The sequence below is a fragment of the Staurois parvus genome, unplaced genomic scaffold, assembly GCF_062004578.1.
Source record: "Staurois parvus isolate SC_StPar_1 unplaced genomic scaffold, SC_StPar_1.0 ptg000126l, whole genome shotgun sequence".
NCBI classification, from domain to species: domain Eukaryota; kingdom Metazoa; phylum Chordata; class Amphibia; order Anura; family Ranidae; genus Staurois; species Staurois parvus.
Genome location: NW_028317922.1, coordinates 3,827,041 through 3,850,348, shown reverse-complemented (window position 1 = coordinate 3,850,348; position 23,308 = coordinate 3,827,041). Strand labels below are relative to the sequence as shown.

Here is a 23,308-nt window from a genome sequence, read left to right as displayed (position 1 = left end):
TAATTTTTTTTTTTTTGGGGGGGGGGGGTCACAAGTAGCTGGTCTTGCCTAGAGTGCAAAATAGTCTAGCACTGGTCATGTGCTGTCACATTTGCTTGTGCTTACAACCAAAATGTCTAGCCATCAAATGGCTGGTGTCATAACTGCTCACATGTGCAGCACCGTGTCAGCTGCAGATCAAACAGAGGCTAACGTGGCAGTTTTCTTGGCTAAAAAAAGATTGAAGGGTTTAGTTTCGCTTTAAAGTCTAAGTGCGACTTTTCACTAAAATGCACTATGGTGTCTAGGGGTCCCAGGGTGTTAAAAAAAGCTTCTCAGTTTTCAAACAGTGTTCTTAGTTTTAATTCCTTACCAATAGCACATGACTGACATCCCCAAAGCCTGACACAAAAACTCCCGCTGACATAATCAGCTGTGTCGTTCAAGGACATGCCAAATGTTACACGTTCCCAACATCACAGGAGCAAGTATACTTCTGCCTTCCAAACCTGCATATGCTGAGTTCACTCTCTCTCACCCTCTGTTTCTATAGGCTAGGAAAGTCACACTGCGCATGCGTGGGTTTGGAACGTGGACGTGTCCTTGTTTCTGTGATGCTGGGAGTGAGTGTCTAACCTTTGGAGCATCCTGAAAGTTTTTGTGGAGTTTTTGTGGCCGGCTTTAGAAATGTTGATAATGGTCTACTTGAAAGGCATTAAAACTAAAGATACTATATGAAAACTACACTGTGTTTTTTTTTTTACATGGGGTCTCATTACAGTATATTGTATTTTAGCTAAAGGTAAACGTACCCTTAAAAAACCCTGCATCTTCAGTTTTGGTAATGCTGTGCTTGAGCTGCATGAACAGCTGGTGGAATAAAACACTAATAATAATTATTATTATACAGGATGATTTATATAGCGTCAACAGTTTACAAAATGAAGGTAGACCTTACAGTTACAATACAATTTGGTACAAGAGGAAACAGAGGGCCCTAATGCTGCCTATAGGGTTCATTGGCCCCCATAGGGAAAGCTCAGCCTGTGAACATGGATATGTGTAGAGTGCTAGACAAGACAAAGTATGAAAGGCTGCTGTTTATGGATCTTGGTGTATACATGCAATGCCTCTCCTCTGAAAAGCAATGAGGGTTTAATACTTCCTAAAAAATGTAAAAGCAATCCAAGTGGCTAAAATGCTGTTGGACTGCTTTTCAAGCAGCAGAAGTGGGTTCCCCCTCCCCCCACCGGGGAGCCCAGGACTGAAGCCAGCGGTTCTGTCGGCTTACCATAGAGATGACCGAGGACCGGAACATCACTGATCAACTCTATGGTCTTGGTCTAAGAAACTAGAAGCGACATGTATTTTGTCACTTCCAGTTTTGTCTAATGTAAAATGTTAACAGGTAAACATGTAATTTATCCTTTGTGGTAGCAATAAAGATATTTTTTTTAATAAAATAAATAATTAAATAAAATAAAAAAGAATTTAACTACTTCAAGTCTGGACACTTTTACCCCCTTCCTGCCCAGGCCAATTTTCAGCTGTCAGCGCTATCACACTTTGAATGACAATTGCACGGTCATGCAACACTGTACCCATATGAATTTTTTAGAGACAGATAAAGCTTTATTTTGGTGGTATTTATTCACCACTGGGATTTTTATTTTTTTTTGCTATGTAAATGAAAATGTCCAAAAATTTTGAAAAAAAAGTGTTTTTCTTATAAAATTTTGCTAATAAATAATATTTCATCATAAATCTTGGCCAAAATGTATTCCGTTATCTTTTTAGTAAAAAAAAATAACCCAAATTAGTTTATAACCAAAAATTATAATTTTTAAACATTTTTTTTTACATTTATACATAAATAAATGTAATATTATATTATTATTTATGTTTTGTTTTTTACATACTGTTACCCTAGCAGTACAGTGTCACCATGGTGACACTGTACTACTTGTGGGGGGGTGATGAAGATTTTTTTTTTTCTACACTGATTGCTTTTATACCCATAAAGGCTGTGAAAGCAATAATTTCTCCTCTCTGGCTGCATTCTTGCAGCCATTGAGAACTACTGTGTGAGCTGTGATTGGTCACAGCTTGTCACATGGTACAAGGCTGTTGTGAATAGCCTTGTTCCATCTGTCCTCTGTGATCATTCACAGATTTCACACGTAGTAAGAAATGATGTCAGTAGTGACATCTTGCTTACTGCTCTGCATGTGATCACTGATTGGCCAATCAGTGATCAGATGATCGGGACCTCGCACAGAGGTCCCGTACAACGATCGGTGTCCCACTGTGTCCGTGTTTGCGTGCAAAGATGAACACAAAGCAGGCATATGTAAAAAGTGTAATAGCAAGAACAATCATTCTACCACCAGACCTCCTGTGTAACTCTAAACTGAAGCTAAAAAAAGGCAAAGCGGAGTGTGCAGGGAGTGAGTGGTTAGCACTTCCACCTAGCAGCAGTAGGGTCGCTGATTTGAATCCCAACCACGGCACCGCCTGCCTGGAATTTGCATGTTCTCCCTGAGCCTGCATGGTTTTCCTCCGGGTACTCTGGTTTCCTTCCACACTCCAAAGACATGCTGGTAGGTTAACTGGCTCCTGTCTAAATTGGCCATAGTATGTGTATGTATTAATGTGAGTGAGGGACCTTAGATTGTACGCCCATTAAGGGTTAGGGACTGATGTGAATGTACAATATATATATATATATATATATATATATATATATATATATATATGTAAAGCGCTGCATAAATTGACGATGCTATATAAGTACCATAAATAAATAAAAGTACAGTGCATAGGGGATCGAGATGGAAGGGTGTGGTGATGTACAACATGAGCGCTATTTGACCTCTCAGTCACATGGGGGGTCAACACCTGCTGGATTTATATGGCTATGGGAAACTATCAACCATGGTGGAGTGGAGTGATTTCTTAAAGGTGCTCAGAGTGTTCAGTGAGTCCAGTACATAGCAGATCGAGGTGGATGGATGTTGTGATGTACAACATAAGCGCTATTTGACTGCTCAGTCACATGGGGGTTAACACCTGCTGATAAAAGGCTTCATGTGCTTGCTGATGGTGGAAGGAGCTGTTTTGACATATCTTCACATTGACACATGTCTTATGGGCACAGCTGAGGTGTTCTGGCTTTATTCCTGTGGACTTTTTATTTATTTATTGTGTTATAGTTTTTATTGAAAGGGCTACACCTCTTCTTATATATAACTCTACTAGTAACCTGTAAAAACGTCTAAAGCATTGCCTATGGAGATTTTTAATGTAGCACACCCTTGGGTGATGCTTGGCTAGATATATAGGTTTAGCTCCCACCTGAATCTGGTGACACCTCCGATTATACCCAGAACACTTCGACACTCTGAGAATATTTTTTATGGGTTTTATTGAAGAAGACAAACCCTGAAAAAGAACTAGTTGATTTAACACAGGTAATGTACATAAAACACAGATACCACTTTGCATAACACAGTTAGTAAGAAGTCACAATTCACTCGCCAAAGACTCTAAAAACTGACTAGTATCACACTGACTAGGGTGACATATGAGAGTGACATTGACACATGAAACAATAACTGTTAATGAGATTTAGCAGCTTATTGACATTTGTTATAGCAGTACTATCTAGAGCAGAAATGTCCTACCTAAACACTGGCCAGTGAGATGAAACTTAAAGTCTCTCAACATTGGGGCCCTTTAATCAATGGAAGAGCGCTCACTCTCTGCATGGGAGAGTATTTGTAATCCAGGGGTAGCAGGATAGCACAGTCTCCTTTAAGCAGAAGCTTCCAGTGAACATTGCAATAGGAAAAACAACACTTCAACAAAATCTTTACCATACAGGTGAAATCCTGATATACTGACACGTGCCCAGTATATTTAGAGCAGCAAGCTTCTGTGGGGACTTGGAACTAAACACACTCTTCAGCCACAGCACAAGTTTTGAGGAGACAAACCAGTAATATACAGAGACAGAGTTCTCTCATCAATCAGCAGCAGGAATAGCTAATACTGAGCAGCTTGGGCTTTCCAAGATCTGTGTCACTCTGAGAATTAGAGAGCAGGCTTTCTCATGACCATTCTCCAGAGATGAACAGCAAATGCAGCAATATCAAAATCCCCTTTCATCACAGAGTACTCACTGTTTCTGGATTGTTCTCTAGATAGCATTAGACAGTAGTATAAATCCTCTCTCTTTCAGCAGCTCCAGACTTTTAGAGACACATGCACTTGAGTGGCTGTAATCCTGAGTGTCAGGCAGGACAATCCTTGGTTTGCACACTGTCCTCCTGCAACAATTCCTCTGTTACACACTCTCAGCCCAGTTTATGGGTTCCAGCAGCACAGAGAGTGAGACTCTGTGACTTTACACCAGGAGCCCTTGCTCCCTTTCCTCCACAGCCAATCATAAGTTCAGCTGCAACAGTGCTGCTATGGGTGGATCCTTCTCAGCTGTAGCAACAACCAATTAGAGCACAGTCCTGATTTTCCTGTCTGTCACTCACAAAGAGAGAAAAGAAAAAAAAATGCTTTGCAACTGCTGTTTAAGATTTAAAGCAACCAGCACATCTCTACATTAAGTACTGTAGTTTGGCGTTGTTCCACTACATTTTAAAGTGTGACATGTAAGGTATCTATTTACTCAGCGTAACATCATCTTTTATATCTTACCAAACAATTAGGTATTATATTGTGTTTTTGTGCATTAAATTCATTAAAGTGTATTTTTTTCTAAATTGCATTTGAATAACTGCTGCACATAAAAGGTGCTGTGACATAAAAAAAATAGCAGAACCCACCATTTTATTCTTTAGGGCCTTCTTAAAAAATATATACTGTTTGAAAGTTCTAAGTAAATTTCAAGCAAAAAATGTTGATTTTTACATGTAGGAGAGAAGTGTCAGAATAGGCTCGGTGTTGAAGTGGTTAAAAAAATCATTAGCGGGAACGCTGATTCTTGCTACGGGAGAGGCTGTAATGAACAATACAAGCTGCCTATAGAGTCCTGTGTATAAACCTGCTGCAAAGAAACAACTTGAAAGGTAATTCTTATTTTTTGTTTTCAAGTATTTTGAAATACACTGCTCAAAAAAATTGAAGGAACACTTTTTAATCGGAGTACAGCATCAAGTCAATTAAACTCCTGGGATATTGATCTGGTCAGTTAAGTAGCAGAAGGGGTTGTTAATCAGTTTCAGCTGCATTAGTGTTAATGAAATTTACAGCATGTGCACTAAATGGGCAACAATGAGAGAGACTACCCCCAAAACAGGAATGGTTTTACAGGTGGAGGCGACTGACATTTTTTTCCCTACTCATATTTTCTGACTGTTTTTCACTAGTTTTTACAAGGTCCTTTACCCATCAGCAGGACCGGTATCTGCTTCTTTGTGCAAGGAGGAACAGGATGAGCACTGCCAGAGCCCTACAAACTGACCTCCAGGAGGCCACTGGTGTAAGTGTCTCTGACCAATCAGAAACAGACTTCTTGAGGGTGGCCTGAGTGCCCAATGTCCTCTAGTGGGCCCATGCTCACTGCTCAGCACCATAGAGCTCGATTGGCATTGGCCATTCAACACCAGAATTGGCAGGTCCACCACTGGTGCTGCCCAGTGTTTTTCACAGATGAGAGAAGGTTCACCCTGAGCACATGTGACAGACGTGAAAGGGTCTGGAGAAGCCGTGGAGGCATATCCATGGATGGACACACAGACCTCTACAGGCTAGATAATTAAACCCTGACTGCCATTAGCTATCAGGATGAAATCCTTGGACCCATTGTCAGACCCTACGCTGGTGCAGTGGGTCCTGGGTTCCTCCTGGTGCACTACAATGCCCAAGGAATTGATACCATTGAATGACCCCCACGCTCACATGACCTAAATCCAATAGAACACCTCTGGGATATCATGCTTCGGTCCATCTGACACCGCCAGGTTGCACCTCAGACTGTCCAGGAGCTCAGTGATGCCCTGGTCCAGATCTGGGATCTACCGAGTACCATTATGAGTTGTTGCACCTAAATTTCAGCAAAATGGACTAGCCTGCTGCATAATTTTTTCACTTTGATTTTCAGGGTGCCTTTGAATTCAGTCCTCTGTAGGTTGATAATTTTAATTTCCATCAAACGATGGGGCATCCTTATGTTCCGGACACATTATCCAGTCCATATCAGTATAGGTATCCAGTATGAGATTTTTCCCTATTGAGATCTGATGTGTTTTCAAAGTGTTCCTTGAATATTTTTGAGCAGTGTACATTTTAGGACTCATCTGGACAGTTTTGTAACACAAAGCAATGAGAGAATGTCTGTCATTTCCAGAGAGATATATGCCCATCTATTGCCATTTGCAGTGTTTTAAAGTCATGATATTGTTAATGGGTATCATTTGTCAAACAATTTGTCATATAGAGATTCATATTATGTAGAGATTCATATTAATCCATCCACTTCATTCCCAGTGTCCAGTAGAACTTACAATTTATGGTTTCTACCAGTATTTTTTGGATTGCTGGAAGAAAATGGTGGCGATACCTACACAGAGTATACATATAACATACTGACAGCAAGTAGTGACACAAGAGAGATTCAAGCCCTATGTGGGTGGGGCCACGTTGCCTATGCACATGGGGCCTTTTCGTCTCTCTCCTGCGTCTGTGGTGTACACACTCACTAAAGCCTGATACAAGGCAGGGCTGCTTTCATGCAAAAGCACCCTGAATTAGAAGTCAGCTCTACACCCTGTGAATCTGTATCATACCCTGAGGCTTTGCTACACATGCCACACTGTTCCATGATACGTACACCTGTGCTTGGAATGTGGCATTTTCAAGGAGACACCATGGAACAATGTCCCATTCCACCAGTCCAGCTTTCCTATCACCTCACTCCCAGTGATAGTTTGAGGCCTGCCATGTACTAGCATGGACCTGCTTGAATGCACGGCTTGTTTAAATCCTTTTGTGCCCATGTCTAGGTCCCTAGGACTAAGCCTTCTGCCTTTTTACAAGTGTACCATCCTCCTGGTCAGGTACTATGATAGGTAAATTTAGTTTGGGCCCATTGTAGTCAATGAGGTTAATTTGTTCTGTTAGGAAAATTTTGTTTGGCTCACTATACCTAGTGATTGTGGAATTCTGTTTGGGGTTTACAGTTAAGTGTTAGCGCAGGTAAATTTAGTTTAGCTAACTGTAACCAGTGGAGAAGGTTTGATTAATTTTGGTGTGGTCTATGTTCCAGGGGCTGCCTGGTTGTTTATTTCACTGTCTCACTGTTCACCTGGAGGAGCTCTATGTAACAGATGGGAACATATTAATCAGCAGCTTAATATTTATGTAGTCCCAGCCAATCTATAGGAGGGTCAGCCTAGGGGATTTTGGGAAAAAGCATAAATATTCTGGAGCGTGAAGCAGGTGGGTGGTCTTCTTGCAAAGGGGAGATCATTGCCTGGGGGCTCATCTGCCCCTCCAGGCAATCTTGCCATGTGCTTATTGAGGGAAAGCCCCAGCCAGGAGACTGAAGGACCTAGACTGCTGTTTGCTGTTGAAGACTGGCTGAGGGAATCTAGTCTGGGACCACTGAGAGAAGCTCTCCTGCAGAATACTGGTGGGAGGCAACCATTTATCCAGAGTCGTTCTGTGAGTACAGGCTGGGAAACATCTTAGAGACTGAGTGCTACCACCCCTCTTGTGTGCTAGAAAGGCGAGATGTTGGTCCTGAGGAGCATAGCTGACCTATTCTGCAGGAAGGGAGCTGTTGCTTGGACTGTTCACCGGGAAGGTTCAACCTCCTCAATACTGCGTTGCAGAACCTGTCCACTTTCTGCAACACAGGGACAGAGTTCCAAGAGTTCTAACGTTCAAGAAGCAAATGAAGAGTCCTCAAAGTTTCATTATAGCAAGTTTTTGGAGCATCCTACTTTCTCCAATCCCCATCCAAGTTCAACCTTTAATAAAACACCAAAAAAATTAACAACTTTATTATTATTATTATTATTATACAAGATTTATATAGCGCTAACAGTTTGCTCAGTGCTTCCCAATATAAAGGGAGACAATACAGCAACAATACAGTTCAATACAAGAGGGTTAGGAGGGCCCTGCTCTTTGGAGCTTAGACTGTTTCTTGAGCCAAGGGAGAGAGAACTTGCATGTGTACCTGGCTGCGGGGCGATAGTGGGAAATGACCTTGGGACCTACAAACTGCTGGCCTCTACAGGGGGACCAGCTACATATGCATCACAGGCTGGAGGGCTGAGCCTACAAAAGCCCTGGAAATGGCAGACCCAGCATTAACCCCTTCCCACCTGGGCAGCCTAGAATTCCTGTGTAGCAGCAGCTTACCTTCTAGGCACCTGCCTATATCTAGATTCAAAGCTGCAAGACAACAAGTGCAAAGTACTTCCCTTCTTACTGGTCTTAACTATCAAAAAATAAGAGCAACTAGTCATGTTCTGTGCATTACTTTTCCAGCTCATGATAAAACAATAATATTAGAACTCTGAATGGCTGAGTGCATTTTTATTTTTATATTTTTATTTTTCAACTTTCAAATTCAGTGCTGGTTTGCTTACTTATGCTACAAGTGAGGGTCTGTGTATAACTCCCCCTTCACTCAAGGTACTACCTCTTTCAGACGCTACTTTAAGACCGGACAAGAGTTCAAGTCTAGTTCTCCCACATGTTTCTAAACCAAGATCATCAACATTCATGTTCTATTAAATAAATTTAGCATATAAAATGCTTCGGTTTCAGTGCCAAGTCCTGTTAAAACAGATTAAAAATAATAATCATAATAATCCTTTTAGTCACAATATTCCAGTAGTCTGACTTCTAGGAAAAGAAGTATTTTTAGTTAAAGGTTTTTGTTGGCAACAAATGGTTTACCCTGGAAACATCAATTCACTGTACAGACCTGCTCGGAATCAATAAGCTTCCTGCCTGTCTGATAACAGCTGGAATAAAAATGTGGAACTCTCAAGGATTAAATTTAGTAACAACATATGTCTCTTTTGAAAATTTTGCTTTGTATTGTGACTTTATCTGCAGATTGTCAACGTGTCACACCTTTATGGCACTTGTACATCTCCCAGAGCCACCAGAGATTATATTTGCATTTGGTAAACTGCTCTGCAATCTGTGAAATATTGATATGACAAAACAGAGGTACTAGAATATATATATACTAAGTGTGTTAGAAATGCAAGTTTTCCTGTTTTCCCATGTTTATCCCTTTAAAGAACTTGCATGTACAGAAAAATTTGCTGATCTGCCAAAAATGCACTCAGAAAACAGAATTTTTGTGCATTGGGTGTTGTCAGATCAACAGGGTTTTTGCACGTGTCCAACAGATATAATAAAATGCTTCTAATTGTATACAGTGCTTTGAAAAAGTATTCATACCCCTTGAAATTTTCCACATTTTCATTTCATATCATGGTACAACCTAAAACATGAATGTACTTTATTAAGATTTTATGTGATAGACACATAATTGTGGAAGGTTAAAGATAAATGGTTTTTAAAATTTTTTACAAATAAATATCTGAAAAGTGTGGCGTGCATTTGTATTAAGCCCCCTTTTGCTCTGATACTCCTAACTAAAATCTAGTGGAACCAATTGCCTTCAGAAGTCACCTAATTAGTAATTAGAGTCCACCTGTGAGTAATTTAATCTCAGTATAAATACAACTTTTCTGTGAAGCCCTTAGTGGTTTGTTAGAGAACATTAGTGAACAAACGGCATCATGAAGGCCAAGGAATACACCAGACCGGTCAGGGATAAAGTTGTGGATACGTTTAAAGCAGGGTTAGGTTATAAAAAAAATCCCAAGGTTTGAATATCTCACAGAGCACTGTTTAATTCATCATCTGAAAATGGAAAGAGTATCGCACAACTGCAAACCTACGAAGACATGACCAGCCAGCTAAACTGATAGGCTGGACAAGAAGAGCATTAATCGCTTCCCCGTTGTCCTATAGCACAAATACTGCTACAGGGCTGCGCAAAATCACTTATATATATATATGTACATGATTTTGTATTTCTGGGTAGGGGGTGCGCAGGCGCCCTATCTTTGCCGACATTGGCGGCTACAGCTGTCAATCACCTGGTCCCTGACGGCACCCGACCATCGCCGACTATCACTGACGGGGGAGAGGTCTGTGTGTAAACAATACAGATCTCTCCCGTCAGCTCCAACATGCTGCTTTGTATTGCTCTGCATAGCATAGCAGAGCAATACAAAACAGCATGCCTCCCTAGTAAAGCACAGCACACAGTAAAACGCACATAGCACACAGTTAATCCTTTGATCGCCCCAGATGTTAACCCCTTCCTGCCCAGTGTCATTAGTACAGTGTCAGTGCTTTTTATTAGCACTGATCACTGTATTAGTGTCACTGGGGATGTCAGTGACAGTTAATTAGTTCCCCTCTAGTGTCAGAATGCTTGCTGCAGTCCTGCAGTCCCACTATAAGTTGCTGATCGCTGCCATTACTAGTATAAAAAAAAAACAAATACAGATTCCAATATATATACCACCATTTGTAAATGCTATAACTTTCACGTAAACCAATTATTTGCACGTATTGGGATTTTTTTTTTAGGAAAGGCATGTAGCAGAATACATTTTGGCCTAAATTTATGATGAAATTTGATTTTTAAAATTTTTTTACTGAATAAGTTTTATAGCAAAAAGTCAAAAATATTGTCTTTTTTTTTCAAATTTGTCAGTATTTTTTTGTTTATAGCGCAAAAAATTAAAAACCACTGAAAGAAAGCTCCACTTGTGGGGAAAAAAAAAAGACACAAATTTAATTTGGGCACAGCATTGCACGACCATGCAATTGTCAGCTAAAGTAACGCATTGCCGTATCGCAAAAAATGGCCTGGTCATGAAGGGGGGTAAATCCTATGGAGGGCAAGTGGTTAATCAGAGAAGCAGCCAAGAGGCCCATAGTAACTCTGGAGGATCTGCAGGGATCCACAGCTCAGGTGGATGAATCTGTCCACAGGATAACTATTAGTTGTGCACTCCACAAATCTGGCCTTTATGGAAGAGTGGCAAGAAGAAAGCCATTGTTGAAAGAAAGCCATAAGAAGTCCTGTTTGCAGTTTGCGAGAAGACATGTGGGGACACAGCAAACATGTGCAAGAAGGTTCTCTGGTCAGATGACACCAAAACTGTACTTTTTGGTCTAAAAGGAAAACGCTATATGTGGTGGAAAACTAACACTGCACATCACCCTTTACACACCATCCCCCCCGTGAAACATGATGGTGGCAGCATCATATTGCTGGGATGCTTTTCTTCAAAAGGGACAGGGAAGCTGGTCATAGTTGATGGGAAGATGGATGGAGCTAAACACAGGACAATCTTAGAAGAGAACCTGTTAGTCTGTAAAAGACTTGAGACTGGGGAGGAGGTTCTCCTACCAGAAGGACAATGCCCTTAAACATACAGCCAGAGCTACAATGGATTGGTTTCAAAGCATATTCATTTGTTAGAATGTTAGTCAAAGTCCAGACCTAAATCCAGTTGAGAATCTGTGGCAAGACTTGAAAATTGCTGTTCACAGACGCTCTCCATCCAATCTGACAGAGCTTGAGCTATTTTGCAAAGAAGAATGGGCAAAAAATTCACTCTCTAGATGTGCAAAGCTGGTAGAGACATACCCAAAAAAACTTCCAGCTGTAATTGCAGTGAAAGGTGGTTCTACAAAGTGTTGACTCAGGGGCTGCATACAAATGCACGACACACTTTTCAGATATTTATTTGTAAAACATTTTGAAAAGCATTTATCCTTTTCCTTCCACGTCACAGTTTTGTGCCACTTTGTGTTGGTCTATCACATAAAATCCTAATAAAATACATTAACGTTTTTGGTTGTAACATGACAAAATGTGGAAAATATCAAGGGGTACGAATACTTTTTCAAGACGATGTATTTAACTGAGCAAAAAGGAGCTAATATGAGAAGCTCACTGTTACGGTTTACATATATTTGAAAGTATAAAGAAGTCCTAACAATGAACTTCTCCTATCTATTAAGTATACTATTAAAAGTGTTTTGTTTAACAATATCTGTTCAATAAATGTAAAAAGAAAACCTGACACCTGCCAGAAATGCAATGCTGTCCTGTGTCCTGTGCAACACTTACTCACTGTGCTGTAATTATGGAGGAATGGCTTTGTCATCCTAGGCCAGGGGACATTTGGATGTTGGAGCCTGTAACCACTTCAAACGTATTAGATGCCAGACCAGAAAGTTTCTATCAGTGGACAGGATCACTATATGTGGAGCATGCTCCCAGTTAGGGTAGTTAAGACCATAAAGGTGTCTGAGGTCTGCTGGGATCTGTACTAGGTACAGTGGGGCAAAAAAGTATTTAGTCAGCCACCAATTGTGCAAGTTCTCCCACTTACAAAGATGAGAGAGGCCTGTAATTGGCATCATAGGTAGACCTCAACTATGAGAGACAAAATGAGAAAACAAATCCAAACAATCACATTGGCTGATTTGGAAAGAATTTATTTGCAAATTATGGTGGAAAATAAGTATTTGGTGAATATCAAAAGTTCATCTCAATACTTTGTTATATATCCTTTGTTGGCAATGACAGAGGTCAGACGTTTCCTGTAAGTCTTCACAAGGTTGGCACACACTGTTGCTGGTACGTTGGCCCATTCCTCCATGCAGATCTCCTCTAGAGCAGTGATGTTTTGGGGCTGTCGCTGGGCAACACGGACTTTCAACTCCCTCCAAAGGTTTTCTATGGGGTTGAGATCTGCAGACTGGCTAGGCCACTCCAGGACCTTGAAATGCTTCTTACGAAGCCACTTCTTCCTTGCCCGGGCAGTATGTTTGGGATCATTGTCATGTTGGAAGAGCCAGCCACGTTTCATCTTCAATGCCCTTGCTGATGGAAGGAGGTTTGCACTCAAAATCTCACGATACATGGCCCCATTCATTCTGTCCTGTACATGGATCATTCGTCCTGGTCCCTATGCGGAGAAACAGCCCCAAAGCATGATGTTGCCACCCCCATGCTTCACAGTAGGTATGGTGTTCTTTGGATGAAACTCAGCATTCTCTCTCCTCCAAACACGACGAGTTGTGTTTCTACCAAACAGTTCTATTTTGGTTTCATCTGACCATATGACATTTTCCCAATCCTCTTCTGGATCATCCAGATGCTCTCTAGCAAACTTCAGATGGGCCTGGACATGTACTGGCTTAAGATGGGAGACACGCCTGGCACTGCAGGATCTGAGTCTCTGGCGGCGTAGTGTGTTACTGATAGTAGCCTTTGTTACGTTGGTCCCAGCTCTCTGCAGGTCATTCACTAGGTCCCCCCAAGTGGTCCTGGGATATTTGCTCACCATTCTTGTGATCATTTTGACCCCACGGGGTGAGATCTTGCGTGGAGCCCCAGATCGAGGGAGATTATCAGTGGTTTTGTATGTCTTCTATTTTCTAATTATTGCTCCCACAGTTGATTTGTTCACACCAAGCTGCTTGCCTATTGCAGATTCAGTCTTCCCAGCCTGGTGTAGGTCTACAATTTTGTTTCTGGTGTCCTTTGACAGCTCTTTGGTCTTCACCATAGTGGAGTTTGGAGTGTGACTGTTTGAGGTTGTGGACAGGTGTCTTTTATACTGAAAACAAGTTCAAACAGGTGTCATTGATACAGGTAATGAGTGCAGGACAGAGGAGCCTCTTAAAGAAGAAGGTACAGGTCTGTGAGAGCCAGAAATCTTGCTTGTTTGTAGGTGACCAAATACTTATTTTCCACCATAATTTGCAAATAAATTCTTTCCAAATCAGCCAATGTGATTGTCTGGATTTGTTTCCTCATTTTGTCTCTCATAGTTGAGGTCTACCTATGATGCCAATTACAGGCCTCTCTCATCTTTGTAAGTGGGAGAACTTGCACAATTGGTGGCTGACTAAATACTTTTTTGCCCCACTGTATATGGTCACTTTAAAAGCCCATTGAAAGGGAAAGTTGTCTGAAAGATGTTGCCTGTTGCCTTTTGGGAGGCAGATGTTAAGTGCGGCAAATTTGTGTTTATTTACCTTGAGGTTTGATAAATCCAAAAGGGTCAAATTCAAGTAAAATGACAGAAAAAGTTTGAGACTTAGAGGACAAGAGCATCCATGTATAGGCCTATTTTATGGTGTTGTTTGCTTATTAGCATACCTTTGATAGCCTATATTGTTATGAAGTGATCTAACCTATACCTAGGATATCTAGGGCAGCCTTGATGTGTGCTCTTGAAAATTAGTACTTGTTTAAATTGAGATCCATTAATGCGAACTATTGCTGTTAGGGAATGGATCATAAATCTAACTCTGGGGGCGTGTCAATTTGCTGGAACATTGCATGTAAAAATCCCCAGTCAAGGCAATCAAATGTCTTTTCAGCGCTTATAGAGTGGATGCAAAAGGGATGTTTCCATTTAGCAAAATAATTACAAGGGCAATAACCTATATGGTACTATTCTTTGCCTCTCTTAGGGACCATACCATACATGCTATGCTTGAATTAGGAATGGCATACCGGGTGTCAGTTTGTTTGGGATAACTTTGACATAGATTTTAGATCAACACTAATCAATGAAATTGGGTGATAACGAGAACATTGGGTGCAGTTCTTTTAGTCTTCAGGGATCAGTATGATGTGCCCTTGTCTAAGAAAAGGAGTCTGTGGTGAAATAGCAATAAAAGCATAGATAAACCCAGACTTTTACCTGAAGATAGGGAGGATATAGTGTTTTGGATTTCAAGCGTGCTATTGAGTGCAGACAGAGCATCAATAGCTGACTGAGACAAATGGGGGAGTTTGATGGACTCAGTTTATCCTGCAGATCAGGTTGGTAATGAGAAAGGAGGTTAAAGTGGCGGTGGGGTGAATATTATAAGGCTATACGATATTCTTGAAATGCTAAGGTTAAGTCACAAAAGATGTGAATTACATTACCCTTGGAGGCCACAATTTTAAGCATTTGGTTCAAGATTGTTTGGCATGACTGAAGCCACAAGGAATTTCCTACTTGTATTGCCATACTCATGGATAGATCTAAGGATTCTATGTTAGGTATGAGATTGATCGAGTAGATTTTGTAATTTAGTATTCTTAAGGAGTGTAATTTGAAATACACCAGGGTCTTGGTTGTGTTCATGTTCTTGTTCTAATTTGTGAATACGGAAGCTATGAGCTATTAAGAACCCCCTTATGTATTTCATTGTTTCCCATTTATTCGGGAGATGGGTGGTGTTTGTCTTGAGATCTTCGAGGAAGTTAGTGATAACTTGGGATGCTTGTACACTGATATTCACCACTAAGGAATCACTGAGTCTCTAAGTAGCTGAATGCTTGGTTGTGTTTGAAATATATAGAAAAGAAGGGGGGAAATGGTCTGATCATATCCGAGGGACAATAAATGCTTGGAGTCCTACATGATAAGAGGTAAGGAGGTAATGTTTTGTTGTACTCTGTTTATTGACTTGTGCATTACGCTCTCCTGACCCTGTGCACTCTGTGAACATGAACAAAACAAAGGGAGCAAAGGCCTAGTGCATTACCAAAAATAATTTTAAGATTGAAATAAAACCAATAAGTGCATAGTCACAATAGCAAAAGGCTAAAACAGCAATCTCTGTCCCTTGAAATGTGTTAGCTGGACAGTCTGAATGATGTCATGTGAACTTCATCTCTAATATGACCACCCTGCCCCTTGGGTTTTGTTATCATCGCTGTTTTAGCGTTTTGCTATTGATTTCATTATTACATTTTTTTGGTAATGCACTAGGCCTTTGCACCCTTTTATTTTGTTCATGTTGCATTCATATATTAAATATATATGTTTATATTTCAAAATTCCCCGTCTGAAGAGGGAAGCATTGGCTTAGCTTACCAATTCTCGATGAGAGCCAACATCAGAAGGTCATCTACTACAACTCTATGGGTTATCACTAACCCCTTAGCACTATGGTGTCATGTGTATGAACTTTAATCTGCACTCTGTGAGTTAAGAACTTCTGTCTCCTGTATTCTTCACTCAAGTGTTACGCACTTCTGTCCCCTGTGCCCTGTGTGAACTGCACTCAGGTTTTAAGGTTCACACACTGTTAGCGCAATTTTGCCACAAGCTCAGTTTGCCAAAGCTTGCTGCACATGCCTCCTGTTTTTTTCCTCTGCATCCCCTAGGCTGAACCCTCACGCAGGAAAAAATATCTACGGCTCTGAAGGACAATATTGCCAAACATAAATTTAGTTTGTTGCTTTCCTTGCATAAACAGCTTGTATCTAAGTCCTTATGCAGAGTTTCAATGGGAATCAAATTGGGGCTCTCTCTAGGGCAGTCCATTGCAGTCTATTTCTTCTTGTTGAACCATCCCTTGGTTGTTTTTCTATCGTTCATCAGATCATTATCATGTTGAATGGCTCATTTCCAATTCACCTTTGACTTGTGGACAGATGGCCTCACATTTCCATCAAGCACACTTATATATGATGCAGAATGTATATTTGACTTAAAGATTAACTTTATCCCCCCCCCCATTTTTTTTAAACCCCTCCTTACTAGATTGCGGGTTATGCACAATTCAAATACTCACCCACCCAGTGGATCCAGGGTTGTCCTGCTGAGATCCTCTTCTGTTACCACTTTGGTCTCACTCTGCCATGTTCTTGTGTGACATCATTAGGAGGCTACTGGCTCTTCCGGGCATGATGCGTCGCTAAGCATGCCACCTACTTTTGTGAATGAAAGGCTATGCCTCCTGGGGTATTTGATGTGCATATCCCAGGAGGCACAGGGAGCAAAGTGCATCATTCACCTAGGCTAGTGATGAGCATGGAGGCAGGACTGAAACCTATTCATTTAAAAAATGTAAACAAACAAAAGAAAGAGAGACAGATGTTTGCATAGTGCAGGGAAGGAGGGTTGGAGAAGAGGGAAGTTTTTTTTTCAATGTGACAAAGTGGCCCAGGCCATAAAGCAGCAAATCAACTCAAAACCATAGCATTTTCATTACTATACTTCACAGTTGCTATGAGTTTCTTTTCCTTAAATACTGTCTTTGAGGTTTATAGCAAACATGTCTACTGTTACTGTGGCCAAACACCTCTATTATTAATTGATTAGCCTTCAGAACATTGCTCTAGAACAGTGGTTCTTAACCTTGTTGGAGGTACTGAACCCCACCAGTTTCATATGCGCATTCACCGAACCCTTCTTAATTGGAAAAATAAAATATGATTTTTAAAATTCAAAACATAGGTATATATTTAGGTATATATTTATACATAGGTGCACAAAATGAACAAAACCGTTAAGAACAAAGAACAAAACCATTAAAACATGATTTTCACACAAAAACATAATAATGAATATTTACTGCACAAATCATATGAGTCGGGTGTGGGTCTTCACCTCCGCCAAACCCGCGAGACTGACTCACCGAACCCCTGGGGTTCGATCGAACCCAGGTTAAGAACCACTGCTATAGAAGGTGTGGAGTTTTCCTAATCATTAAATGGCAAACTAAAGTCTTATAATGTTCTTTTTTTGACATGATGCATGTGCTTTGACCTCCACTGTTACAAGTGTTACCTAAGCAGCCTGTGATGAAATTGTGGGGTTCTTGGAAACCTCTTTTGACTTAAAGTGATAAGTATTTGGGCTGAATTCTCTGGGCATCATTTGAATTCTATACCACTTGTAGAATATTTTTCCTTACTTTTGAATGGTTGATTTCAAATCATTTTGCAATCTTTTTAAATCTCTTGCCAGACTTATAGGCATCCACAACTTTCTTTCTGAGGGCCTTATTTATTTATTTATCGAGTTTATATAGCGCCAAAGGGTTTGCTCAGCACTGTACAATAGAGGGGGGGACAATACATGAAACAGTACAGTAACATCAAACAGCACACAAGGGGTAAGAGGGCCCTACTCTTTCGAGCTTACAATCTAGGAGGGAGGGGGTAGAGGTACAGGAGGAAATGGCTGTGGGGGATGGAGTGGTAGGAGGAGGGCCTTAAAGAGCTCTGTTGATCTTGTCATGATGACATTACACGTCAATAGAAAGCCCTAGATATTTGAGTTTTAATTAGGATAAATTCCTTCTGTAAGAAGTTCTAACAATTACCACCTATTCTGGAACACCGGTTTTTAATTTCATGCATTTGCACCACTGTTAAATATAGAGGTGTACTTACCTTTTCTATATGTGTGATCTGCATTTTAGTTAATTTGTTTCAGGGGCTCCAAACTTTCTAAACAAAGGGTCAGTTTACTGTCCTTCAGACTCTAGGAGGGCTGGCCTGTGGCCATTGGAAGTTGAATTCGTCCGGGTGCCAGTGGGAGTAAACAATGCATTTTTGGTATTAGGGGAAAGAATAGTGCCCCATTGCTGGGGTCAGTGGGAGGAATAGTGCCCTATCATTGGTGTCAGTTTGAGTGCCTCATCATTGGTGTCAGTGGGAGGTATAGTACCCTGTTGTTGGTGTCAGTGGGAGAAATAGGACCCCACTGTTGGTGTCAATGGCCTCATTGCTGATGTCAGTAGCAGGAATTATGCCCCACTGTTGGTTTAAGTGGGAGCAATAGTGTCTTGTATCAGTGGGAGGAAAAGTGCCTCAAGAGCCAGATAAAGGCAAGCAAAGGGCCGCATCCAGCCCCGGGGCCGCAGTTTGGAGACCAATGACTTAGATTATGAAAATGAATACATGTATCAATTTTATTAGTCAATAATTTATGTTTATCACTTGTATCTGTAGGCACTTTTAAATCAAAATCTAAGATTTTCAAATATGTTGAATAAATCAACAATTTTTATGGGGTGTGCTTATTTTTTCACATGACTGTATGTATGTATATACACAAAATGTCATAAGGACACCTAAAGTTATTATATATATGGCCAGGTTTTCTTTTTCATTATTACTTATTTAAATATCTACACTTTTACAAACAGTAAAACAAGTAAATTATAAAATTGCCATTGCATATTTTCACTTTGTGTTGTGTTGTTGAAAAGTATTTCTGTGCTGAAAATAATTTACATACGCTATATATATAAGAATTTGTTTTCAATGTGTGCTTTATCATCATATCTATTGGTTTAAAAAAAAAAAAAGAAGAAATTAAGCAAATGTACCATCAGTGGTGAATTGTGGCTTGTTTTGTGTTCATTGCTGCATGCCTTAATTTAACCTAGAACAATGTGATATTGTGTACTAATCCATCACTGCAGTCGCGGATGGCTGTGAAAAATGATGGTCATTCCAGGAACCAGCTAATTGTTGTACTGGAAAGCTCATAGGTCATTCAGTGCCATCAAACTTTACGGTCTGTTCATAAGAACTGCTTATTTTACAAAATAGAATGGCATTAAAATAGGAAAGGTCTTACTCTATTATATGTATAATGTGTGTGGAATAGATTAGTTCTTCGACTGATTCTTGTATCTAAATTGCTCAGTTTATTTAGAAAATTACATATATTTTGCAGTTTATAATACTACCAATCTGAGACACTTCAAGAGTGAAAGTAAACCTACTATAGATGTGTGGGGGGAGGGGGGTGTTACTAAAACTGGAGAGTGAAAAATCTGGTGCAGCTCTGCCTAGAAACCACTCATCTTCCAGGTTTTATTGTTAAAGCCTAATTGAACAAGCTGAAATTAGGAGCCGATTGGCTACCATGTACAGCTACACCAGATTCTGAGTGCTCCACGTTTAGTAAATCTCCCCTAGGCTGCCAATGCTGACATCTCCTCCTGAAAAATGCTTATTGCCTGACCACTATGCTGACACTGCTAATTTATTACTTTGTTTTACTGAGCTAAAACATTATGGAGTTAAGTCTTTTGACTTTTCATTGCATGCCCTGATTTACAGACTTGTTTCAGTTCACTGACTTAGAATACTGAAGCCAGTGAGTCAGCATGACATCCATGTAACTATCAATTTAAAAGAAGGCTAGCGATTGCTATTGTCATATTTCTCTTATGAGCAATTTGCTTGAAATATTTTTCAAATTGAAGGACTCTAAGTACAATTACCGTTTAGATGTTCAGTGTAAGAATTGTCTTTCTTACATTGGTGGCCAGTGATGAAAAGCTCCCTTAGGCTGCATTCACACTTTAGCGTTTTCTGGCTTGAAGCTCAAAGCTCCAAAAAAGTTCAACTTAAAAAATCAATTGTTCTCTATGGTGCCTGTTCACACCTCATTGCACGAACAGGCACCGTAGAGAACAACGGATTTTTTAAGTTTAAGCATTTTTGGAGCTTTGAGTGTCAAGCTACAAAAACGCTCAAGTGTGAATGCAGCTTTCCTTTGGTAGTCATTGGAGAAGTGTCCCCTTATATTGAAGTGTCCCTCAAATGAGCAATGATTTAGGAATACGTGCCCCTATACATTTAATTGATGGCCAGTACTGATTGTCTCTCATTAGTGGTAAGTGGAGAATGGCTTCCTTATGTTGGTGATCAGTGTACTGCCCTTCCACATGGATGGTCACATTGATGGTTAGGGGAGAGGTATCCCTTTATACTGATTATCAGCAAAGAAGTCCCCCCCACACACACACCTCACATTAATGGTCACCACTGAAGGGTCCACTTACATTGGTGGTCAGTGGAGAAGTACCCCTTACCTGAACTGTCTTTATTTGGTGTGACCACCCTTTGCCCTCAAGACAGCATCAATTCTTCTAGATACACTTGTACACAGTTTTTGAAGGATCTCGACAGGTAGGTTGCTCAATACATCTTGGTAAACTAACCACATATCTTTTCTGTATATGTAGGCTGCCTCAAATCCTTCTGCCTCTAGTTTTTTAAAAAATTTTTTAGATATGTATTGGGATACGGGAGGGGAGTCTGTAAATGTTTTGCACGTTAATAGGTTGAAAATAATAAAGAGAGAATAAAGAAAAACACCTACGGTATTCTGACTAACAGTGATCTACAGAACAGAACTGCATTTAACTAGCAACAGTATAGAAAGACAATCCTTCTTTGCTATAACAGTCCCAGTTTTATCTCACTGGCCAGTGATTGATGAAAAGAAAACTGAATCTTTACTGAATCTCAAAAAACTAATATAGTCAGTTTTGCCCTAAAATCCTCATTATGCACAAAAATCCAGGAGAATAACTTCAAGGCCTTGACCCGTTAGTACAGAATCTCTTCAGTCTTGTATAGGATCTATCCAATTGTCTCTGACAGATGTTGGCGGTGAGAGGAGGAGTGGGGAATGCTTTTACATGCGTTATGGTCCTGCCCTAGGCTTGCACTCTATTGGAAAGAGGTTCATCGAACAGTGCAAACATTTACAGAATACCCAGTCCCTGAAGATCCTGCATTCTTCCTTTTACATGTCACCAATATGCCATCTAAAATTTACAAGTGGTCAGTGTTGGACCATCTGCTGAATGCTGCTAAGTCCTGTATTTCTCTGACATGGAAGGATCCATAACACCCTTCCATTGGGCTATGGATGCATAAAGTGGAGGAATTAAACCAAATGGAAGATCTTGCATTGCCCACCAATATAAACATGAGATCTACTCCAAAATTTGGACACTGTAAAACATAATTTATATATTCTGAGGAAAGGAGGTATCTCTTCGAGGTGGCCTCCACCAGCAGTCCTCTTTAGGACTGATTGTCTCTCACATAGCATTTTCCCTCTCCCCTCCCAGCCCCCTCCTTTTTTTTTCTCCTCTCTCTTCCATCCAATTGTTCTTTCGTGTCTCCTGTTCTTTGGTTTCTCTTCTGTGACTATATGGTTTTTATTTTCTCTCTTCCTGGGTTACTCCCCACTGGGGTCAGTCTAGGGAAGAAATAAACACTTAGCAGTGCCCCTCAGTATTTTCTTCAAATAGGCAGGCTTCCCTGGGCAATTATTTTGTTATTGTTTCTGAAAATCTCAAGTAAAAGGGAATTCTGCAGTACTAGTGTCATAAATTGTATTAGCTTTTCTATACTGTAAGTGTCATCAGGTTCTATTGTAAGTTTCCATGTTTACTGTCTGGACATTTTTTGTATTTGCCTTGCTGCACTCTTTGTCCTGGATGGAACCTGCTGTTTTATGAAATTAAATGAATTGAAAAAAAAAAAAAAACATTGGCTGGCAAAGTTGGGGCCCTTGAAGAAAGCACAACAATTCCCAGCAGACAACAGGTCCACTTGTTAGTCTCTTACCAGCCCCAGGACACCCACTTCTGGGTCTCTGGATACAATTCAGAAAAAGTCCTGGTAATGTCAGGCAGGTATATAAGTTGCTGATCTCTCTCTTTCAATCCTGCTGAGCCAGTGCCTTTTTTAATTTCTTACAAGTGGCTGTAGTGCTCTCTAGTACAGTCTGATTTCACCTGGCATCCAAATCATGCCTTCCTAGTGTAAAGGTTCTCAGTATTTTTGCTTCTCTGATATCTCACCCAATTGTGTTCAGCTATGGCAGGGATCTGTTAATCCAGAAGCAGCTAGTCTCTTTCCCACACACATGCTTGCTCCCAAGACATTACACAGAGTATGATTACAGGAGCAGTCTCTTATCAGCCCTCTTCACCTGGGCAGTACAGCATCAGATATCTCCAGCAAACTATGGCCACACACTACTAACCCCCCCCCTCACCGCAACCTTGTGGTGCCCTCTCTCAGATGCACAGCACAGGAAAAATTGTTGCAGCAGCACATGGTCCCCACAGTGGCTTCTTCCCTGCATTCTGTAGGATTCTGGCACAGCAGAGCTTTCTTTCTCTAGCAGTCAAGTTTACTGTTCTCTTGTTCTGTTGCATCAGCCAATCACTGTCCTCTAGACCCAGCCAAGATGGCTGCCCTCTGCAGTGAAGACACTCCATAGACAAGCATTACAAAGTGGTCTTAAAGATTGCTGCTGCACTTCTGCATTCATGAATATTCAGTATAACCCTGTCCAATGCAGATGGATAATACAGCAGCAACAAAGGAAGACGTTCCACAGCAGTTATCAGCCACAGTCAAAGTTACTTTAGGCTAATGCAAATGGATAAAAAATGTTTGTCAGTGAGAGGTAACTTCCTGTAGCTCATCAGACCTAACTAAAAGGGGAGGAAATTAGATGGGAGCACAAGGAATGTTGGCACAGCATGATCAAATGGTATCTGATTGATTTAGAAAGCACTCTGCTATGGCTACCCCTGGCAGCTGGATTGACAGAGTTAAGCTTTTTCATGTCACTAATAGAATGTGCCCTCTGTATTGAATGTCATTGTTTAAAGGATTATA

At 40.6% G+C, this 23,308-nt stretch overlaps 1 protein-coding gene across 2 annotated transcripts in view; it reads left to right on the top strand.

The window, feature by feature from the left end:
- LOC149467025 (glypican-5-like) overlaps nucleotides 1-23,308 on the top strand; it is a 319,714-nt gene that overhangs the window by 79,064 nt on the left and 217,342 nt on the right. The window lies entirely within an intron of this gene.